Raw genomic sequence first — 10,079 nt, 5'->3', positions numbered from 1 at the left:
TTTGAAATTTTATGAAAGAAATTTAATTTAAGTAATGACTGGAGGAGCCCTTGATTGAAACCCATCACAAATTATATCTGTACGATTTATGAAAGAATTTCAATTTAACTAGTGACCGGAGCTCTTGATTGAAGCCCATTGTGATCGGACCTCTTGATTGAAACCTATCATAAATTATATTGTGTACGATTTGACATTTTATGAAAGAAAATACAGGAAAATGTTTTTTCTCTTAGGAGGTGGAAAAAAGATAGCACAATAGAGCTGACTTTGACTAAGTTACCCTGTTAATTTCATTTATAAAATTTAAAAATATGATAGAACTTATATTTAGACTAGTTAAAATAACTAGTTAAATATGTATTTGATTTTGATTGATTGTTACTTTTTTTTTTTAAAAGAAAATTATCTTGACTATCATCGGATTTTTAAATTTTATAAATGAAATTCATAAGGCACACATATTTCATAAAATATATTAAAATAATTAAAAATAATAATATAACAAAAAATATACTTATAGTCTCTTTAACTTGACTTGATGTGTAATTTGAAAATTCAAACAATGAGGGAGCCAGCGACCGAAGCCCCGGTGAACGGCGACCGTAATTATAACGGTCCTAAGATAACAAAATTTCTTGTCGGATAAGTTTCGACCTGCACGAAAGGCGTAATGTGCATAATACGTATTCATGAAAATTTTTGTTTTTCTTTTGTTAAACTTAAAAGTAATTGAAAGGAATTTTTGTTTAATTTTAATGAGGTTATGTTTTCAAGTAAAAGTTATAAAGATTTTCTTAATGAGTGATCTAAGAAAATTTTTTTAAAGTTAATTAAAATATAATTTATAATAATATTTCTTTATAAATATGGAAGTTGACCTTTAATGTTATGAATATCACTGTATTAAAAAAAATTAAATCTGATATAAATATATAAAAATTAAAAATTTCGGTAAAAAAATAATTATTTTAAATAAATAATTTAATTTTTTGACAAAAGGAATATCTTATAAATATCGCATATCAATATATGATCTATTGGTAATATATAGATTATAGGCTCATTAAATATGAACTTTTATTTAAATTAAAATTTTTATATTTCTGAAAATAATAATTAGTTTATTAAATGTTCGGAGATATAAGGAAGACAACATGTGAAAATTTGTGTGAAGTTATTATTAGGTATCAACAACTTTTTTACTTTTTCAATCAAATTGTTTAAATGATCTAAACTTATTAATTTCTTTATAAACATAAAAATATATATTTTTTTCATATTTCAAATGTAAACCAAAAAAACAATTGAAGTGAAGGTGAAGTAATGTATCTCTGATTCTAAATAATATTTTAATTAATTAATTTGTACAATATTACCATTAAGTAAAAAAAATTCCTGTTTTTATAGATTTTTTTTATTATTTCGTGTATATGTTTCTGAAAATAATAGTACGTAGTTTATAAAATATATAAAGATATTTGAACAAGTAAAAGATTTCTTGTTTGAATGAGTAAAAAAATATTTTTTTATTTTTTTGTTGTTTTTTGAAAATTGACAAGTGCAATTAATAAATAAAAGTTTATGGATTTATAGAAATTTCTGTGGATGTCATTTATATTCCATTCTCTTCTTTGAGAAGCCTTTAATGTTTTTACTTCTTATATTCATAAAATAAAACAAAACTCATAATTTTTATTTTAAGAGCTAATTGTGGTTCCTAAAAAAATAAATATTTTTAAAAATCTTCATGGAAGGTATTTCTATTGTTTTTGGTTTTTTTTTTTTTTTAATTAACAATTTAAACTATGTATTTAACATGAAGCATTATGAGATAATTCTCTACGATTAGTCACTATCAAATACGGACGTAAACTTTGACATTAGTGGCATGTAACCTGCATCTTCGATGAACTCTCACTATAATTATTTTTAAATGATTAATCTGACTTATAATGATCGATGACAGTTTCAGATTTTTCTTGTGTTCATATATGATATATATATATATATAAAGTATAAATAAAAATATAAAATAATATATTATTCTATTTTTGCAGTTGTGTTAGATAAGTTTGCGTACTTTGAAAAAAGTCATAATTACATTATTATTATTAATATTATCAAATACATTTATTTTAATATATGTAACTAAACAAGAAGAAAATTTTGAAGATATCTAAAAATTGTTTTTAAAAATTTTTATTTTTTAATATTTAAAGGTGTCCATAAACATCTTACTATAAACTATATATCTGCCACTTATTATGATTCTCTTTTTTTTTTTTTTTCAAAAATTTAAGAAATCTAGTATCTATTTGTCAACTGATTTTGTGATTATTAACTTACCGTGAAAAGACGGTCAAGATGAGTTTGTTTACAATAAAGTCATAATTTATTAACTTTATAACAAGATTATAATGAGGTTATGAGATATCATGATATTTTATTAAAAAAATTTAAAAAATAATAAAATTGTATTAAAAATATGAAAAATAGTAGAATAGATTAAAAGGTAAACATAAAAAAATTTTAAAATAATTTTACTTATTTTATTAATCTATCAAACCAAAAAAATTATATTTTTTATTTTAAAATATAAATTCTTTTATATTTCAAATTTAATTATTTTTATTATAATAATATTTTTTATTATAGTTCTTATTTTTTATTACATTTAAAATTATAATAACTCTTTTTTAATGTGTTACGAAATTTTTAATTCATTTTATACCAAATGATACAAATTTTACGATTATCTTTTTAAGTTACTGATTTAATTAGTTATGTTACAATTGTATTTTTTTATGTTTATTCTTACCTTTCATTATTTTTTGAATTATTATAATTTTTTCGATGTTACGTTACTTCTAAACTATTTTGCATCAAATGATACAAATTTTATGATTATTTTCATATGTTTATGTTTACAATCTTTGATTAATTTTTATTTTAAATATCAAAATTTTAATTATTTAATTAATTATTTATTTTAAAATAATTTTTTTGTTATTGTTTTTCATTACGTTTATAATTATCCTTATGAAAAAAAAAAATTCAATTTAAATAGTGACCGGAGCTCTTGATTGAAACCCATTATAACTTATAGTGTATGATTTGAAATTTATGAAAGAAAATAAAGGAAAACGTTTTTTTCTTGGGAGGTGAAGAGCAAGATAGTTCAATAGAACTGACTTGACTTTGTTAGCCTATTGATTTCATTTATAAAATTGACTTTGTTACACTATTAATTTCATTTATAAATTTTAAATTATGATAGAGCTTACTTGACTAGTTAAAATTCTTAGTCAAATATGTAGATGATTTTGATTGATTGTTACTTTAAAAAAAAAATCTCATTTATCATCGGATTTTTAAATTTTAAAATGAAATTCATAGGGCAACATATATTTCATAAGATATATTAAAAATAATAAAAAAATAATATGAAAAAAATACTTATAATCTCTTTAACTTTTTTGTGTAATTTAAAGTTTCAACCAATGATGTGTAAAATAGGCGCTCATGGATTTTTTTTTTTTTTTGTTAAAAGGAATTGAAAGGAATTTTTGTTTAATTTTAATGAGGTTATGTTTTCAAGTAATAGTTATAAATATTTTGTTAATGAGTGCTCTAAGACATTTTTTGAAGTTAATTAAAATATATATTATAATAATATTTCTTTATTAAATATGGAAGTTGACCTTTAATGTTGTGAATATCATTGCATTAAAAAAAAAATCTAATATAAAATATATAAAAACTAAAAATTTTGGTATAAGAAGTGATTATTTTTAAAAAATAATTTAATTTTATGATATGAGAAATATCTTATAAACATCACATATCGATATATAGTCTATTGGTAATGTATAGAATATACATATTATTAGTTTATTAAATATAAAATTTTATTTAAATAAAATTTTTATATTTTTGAAAATAATAATTAGTTTATTAAATATACGAAGATAAAAGAATAACAGCATATAAAAAATTGTGTAAAATTATTATTAGGCATCTGCTACATTTTTACTTTTTCAATCAACTTGTTTATATAATCATAAAATATTATTTTCTTTGTAAACATAAAAATAATTTGTTTTTCATAATTCAAATGTAAACGAAAAAACAATTGAAGTGAAGATGAAATAATGTATCTCTGATTCTAAATAATATTTTAATTTAATTTGTACTATATTACCATTGAGTCAAAGAAACTGCCTGTTTTTTAGAATTTTTATTATTTCGTGCATATGTTCCTAAAATAATAGTATGTAGTTCGTGAAACATATAAAGATATTTGAACAAGTAAAAAATTTGTTGTTTGAATGAGTAAAAAAAATATATTTTTTATAATTTGGTTGTTTTTTTAATCAAATTGTTTATATAATGGGCGAAGCAGTTTGTGTCTTTCATGAATAGCTTGCATCTCTCTTTCAGTCAATAGATTCTATGGTGGTTGTTAGCTGCATTTGCTTGAAGGACTGATGACTTTGGAAACAATAAATGGTCTTTGCTAAGATTGATAGGTTAAGAGAAGTTGTTAGGGGTGGAGCTTGTTTCACTTTTGAAGGAAGGCTGAATTCCTTGACAAAATGGGAGTTGCTTGTTCTGTTTATCTTCTTGCTTGGTCATAATTGACTTCTTCAATTTAATAAATAAAAAATTAAAAAAAATATTATTTTCTTTGTAAACATAAAATTATTTTATTTTTCCATATTTCAAAAGTAAACGAGAAAACAATTGAAGGGAAGATGAAATTATGTATCTCTAATTATAAATAATGTCTTAATTAATTAATTTGTACTATACTACGATTAAGTCAAGTCAAGTGCCTGTTTTTCTAAAATGTATCATTATTTCGTGGATATGCTTCTGAAAATAATAGTATATAAAGATATTTGAACAAGTAAAAAATTTGTTGTTCGAGTGAGTCAAGAAAAGTATATTCTATGAAAATGACATGTACAATTAAAAAATATATGTGTTATTATCTTTTGCCAACACAATTAAAAAATGTTCAAACCTGTGAACCACATGCAGGAACGTGATAAACATAGCAATCGAGCAAAAGTTGTAATTTCACTAAATGAAGGATGGCTTGAGAGTCTTCTTGGAAGGAAATGAAAATATTTCAAACCTGTGCACCACATGTAGGAAACTTATAGTCGTAATTTCATTAAATGAAGTATGACTTAGGAGTTTTCTTGCAAGGAAATGAACATATTGTTCAATTCCAAACTAAATAGACTTTTGTTAATCAATTTCATTTGGAAACCGACTGATGGGTCGCCATTTGCATTTGTTATGCAATGATCCTCTTATTTGTAAAAGAAAATAAACAGCAAAAGAAATTTGAAGTTTATCATACATATAGCATTTGGCTTAATCATCTATTTATTTGTTGAGGATATATATTATAATTGAAAAAAAATATTTAAAGGAATATTTTGCTATTTCAAATGGTAAATTTTATCATTTTACTTTTTCTTTAAGTAATTTTTAAATAAAAATAATAAAATTGATATAGATCATGCAATACTTTTATTTTGTTATAATGCAAATGAAAAATTTTCATCAGTTCTTTTATTTTATATTACAAATCAGCAAAATTTAAAAAAAAAAAATTGAAATGTAGTAATAAAATTCAATGTCATTGATCTATATTATAATGAAAAATCTCTTCTTAATTTTACTACAAAATTACTTGATAAATTCTCCATATTGCATCAACCATATGACAGATAAATTAAGATGCATCACATAATCAATCACATGAATGTGAATTCATATGTGATCACATGAAACTTTTAAGTATTGCATCTTGATTTATCAGGTCTACGATTGACATGATAAAAAAAAAAGTCAATTTAATCAATTTTATAATTTATTTTTTATCTTTTTTTTTGCCATATTTACTTGTATTTTTCCTTTGGCCGAACTTTTGGTATTCACTAAATAGCGGGTAATTAATTTAATTGGTTGAACGGATATTTTTCTCCCGGCAATTTAAATTGCCCTAAGCGGCAGCTTGTACAAGATACGTGTTAGTTTTAGGGTTGAATTTATTCAATAATAAATTCATGTTGGGTGAGTACCCATGCCATGCGGTGGGTTAAATTTTCTTATTTTATCTTATATATTTGTCGATTTCTTTTAGAAGTTTATTTAATTAAAAAAATGAAAAAGGCAAAAAGTACCAAAAAAAAAATCTAAATGAGGATGATATTTGAATACACCGTATTGAATTGATACAAATAAAAATCTTGTGTTATTTATATTAATTGACCCATTTTATTATAAAATTGATTTAATTAAAAAATTAATAAATATATAAAAAGAAATAAATAAATGGAGTGCCATGTAGTACCTCCATTAACGTTATTTTCTTATAAAATATATATAAAATTAAATAGATAATATATATATATATATATATTATAGAGTCGCTTGGATAGAGCATGTAAATTTACTTCTGACTCATCCTGTTTTTCTACGAAAAACAAACATGACTTGATTTAATGCCAAGACCTATTGGATATTTTTTTTCCAAACAAAAATGTTATGGCATAAATATTTTTTTTGCCATCTCTATTCACTATTTTTTTTTTAAATTTCTAACTAAAAAAATTATGAAAAGTAAAAATCCCAAATAGGGGTGATACATGACATCTAAATTGACCTCCTATTATTACAAAATATATCTAATGAAAAAATAAAAATTTAAAACAAAAAAATTGTAAAAAACTCAAAAAAAAAAAAAAAAGAGTTCATAGAATGTACCACATAAACACCCTTCTTGAGTTTAAAATATTAATTTTTTAAATTAAAATGTTAAATAATAATTTAATTAATATAATACATATATAGATATAAAATTAAATTAATAATAAGATCTATCATTTTATATATACCCTTAATAAATTATAATAAAGCACCTTAAATATGCTTTAGCTTCAATCTTGTATCTTATAAAAAAAAAATTGATCCATCCCAATTTGACATCAATTTAAAAAAAAATCATCTCCTATCAAATTAAGATGAATTGAAACTTGTCATATACATATTGTTTTCGCAACTCTATCAATTAAAACTTTTTGTTATAAAATTTATCTAATTAAAATTATAAAAAAGATGAAATAAGAAAAAAGACAAATGTGATACTATGTAGACATCTCCATTATCCTATTTTTATAACAAAATTAATTTAATTAAAAAAGAATAAAAAGGAAAAAAAGATTAAAAAAAAGAAGAAGAAGTGAGTTTATTGTGATTATGTGAACATACCAATTGAGTATAAAATATCAAAATTTAAATTAAAATATTAAATAATAATTTGATTAGTTACAAAATATAAATAATAAATAATAAACAAGAAATAAAGTGTTACGTGTAGACATCCATTTGTTTTTTTACCAAAAAATGATCTTAATTAAAAAAAAAGAAAAAAGCTAAAAATGGGAAAAAGAAAAGATGATAAGCAAAAAAAAAAAGTTGAGTTATCATACGACAATTGTACTGATAGAATTTTTTTTTTTTGAAAAATTCATCTCTTTGATTTTAAGAAATAAAAAGAAAAATTAAAAAATTTGAAACAAGAAAAAAAAATAAATCTGGTTGTGACATTGACAACTCCACCAATAATTTTTTTAAAGTAATCAAATTTAAAAAAATAATAAAAAATGAAAATATATATATTCTAAATAATCATATAAAATGGGCTCCATACTAGAAAATTTAAAAATATTTTTTAAAAATATTAAATATTTTTATAAAAATGGAAAAGTAAATAGCAAAAAAAAAAAAAAAAACAAAAAAAAGCAATCAATCAACTTAATACTTGGCATGCTTTTGATATTAATTGAGTCTCCCAAAAAATAAAATATAAAAAATAATTTATTAAATATATTAAAAATAAAAATAAAAAGTAAATAAAAAAAAAAAAAACAGATATATAACATATCATTGGTATCAAATGGGTTATACAAAAAATAAATTTTAAGAAAAAGTAAAAAAAATGTAAATAAGAGAAAAAAAATTGATATAAGTAGATCTCACACATAAAAAATAAAATATTTAAAATTATATTTTATAATTTTAAAAAATATTTATTAAATATTTTAAAAGAAAAAATTAAAAAAAAAACTTTAAAATGACACGTGGCACCTTTTAGAGTTTGACAATGTTGGCCATACCTTATCAAAATTTAAATGTTAGATTTGGCAAAGTTATTACTTATATATATATATATATTTAAAACAATGTAAAGTTTAATATAACTAAAAACTGAACAAAAATAATAAATAATTTTGATAAATATAAAGTAAAAAGATATGTCAAATTCAAATAAAATAGTAAGATAATTTTATGAAAGTGTAAATTTATTTGATAAGGAAAAAATACATATGATTTTGAATATTGTAGATAATTTATTTTGTTTGGGTCTTTTAAAGTTTTTTTTTTTTTTTTTGAATTGAAACTTCAAAAAAATAATAACAAGTAAGTTTTTTGAATTGAAATTCTTTTTTATGTAGACTCCTATCGAAGAATTGGGGTTAATTTTTTTATCAAAAAATAAGAATCAATAGCAAAACGCAAATAACAAACACAAGCAAATCAACATAAACAAAAAAAAAAAAAATCCTTTTTGAGAGAAAAAAGAGAAAAAAAAGGGAAACCGAGAGGAAAAGAAGAAAACTAAAATTGAAATTGAATATTTAAATAAGAGTGAAATGATATGTTTTGAGTGAATCAAATTCACTTGTGATTCGTGCGCTGACATAGTTATGACTTGATCCATTTGTGTTAAAAAGTATTTTTTTTTTATTTTTTTATTTTCTATTTATGTATATTTAAAATTTTAAATTGGGAACATTTTAATTATTGGATGGCATAAAAAATTAAAATCTAAAACATATGGGTTAGCGAAATTTTTTTATTTTTTTATTGCTATTCAACTTTTTTGTAAAATTTTTTAATTAAAAATTAAAAAAAGTGGAAGGTAAATAAATCAAATTGGGTTGATACATAAATATCTAAATTAATTTACTATTCTCATAAAATATATAATAAAAAAATTTAAAATTTAAAATCACAAAATATAAAAAAATATATTAAAGAAAAGCAGAATAAAAATTTATAAAAAATACCACATAAACATCCCCGGTAAGAGATGGCATGCCACCCTATCAACGGGTAACTGAACCTAACTGAGCCTATCAAGTAGCATTATGATATATTATCATCGGGTTTGAATGCTAAAATTACTAGCGTCACAAGTTCAGATACAGATCTTAGTATACTCATACTTAAACCTCATTATAAATAATAAAATTTTAATATTATATAATATTTTTATTTATAAATTATCTTTATTAATATAATAATTCACTAAATTAATTCATTAAATATCTTGATAATGTTTTTTTAACTTTAATTTAATTTTATGAGCTAATTTTAATTTATTAATTTAAACTTTTTTAATAATATGTATTGAATTTGCTTTTAAATTTAACTTTGAAAATCAAACTTTAACTTAAAAATTAGATATTTAAAGGGTTTGGGTAATTACCGAGTATATTATATGGTAGGATTTGAATAGATATATATTTAGATAATTATCAAATAAGATATCTTAATAAATAATTGGGTTTGAATATCTTAAAAATAGCAATTATCCTACTCGTTAATATTCTTAATCTTATTAAATTTAAAATATTAATATATTAATTAAAGTATCAAATAATAATTTATCTTAAATTAGCAATGATATGCTCTTTTGAAAGTTTATATTATAAATTAAAAAAAAAAAACAAAACTACAAAAAAAAAACATAAATCCATATGTGAATTCAATTATACTTTCGTTAACATCCATTTCTTAAAAAATATATATATGTTTTTAATAATAATTTTAAATGTACTTCAAATTTAAAAAATATTAAAACTATTTATCAAATATAATATATTAAAAAATTTTAAAAAAGAATCCAATAATTTGATACATGACATACATTTGATATGGGTCCCTGCAAAATTATCTATTAAATATATTTTAAAAAAATTAAAAAAAAGTGA

Source organism: Durio zibethinus, chromosome 26 (assembly GCF_047325235.1).
Source record: "Durio zibethinus cultivar Kanyao isolate XHJ-2024 chromosome 26, ASM4732523v1, whole genome shotgun sequence".
NCBI classification, from domain to species: domain Eukaryota; kingdom Viridiplantae; phylum Streptophyta; class Magnoliopsida; order Malvales; family Malvaceae; genus Durio; species Durio zibethinus.
This window is presented reverse-complemented; position numbering follows the sequence as displayed.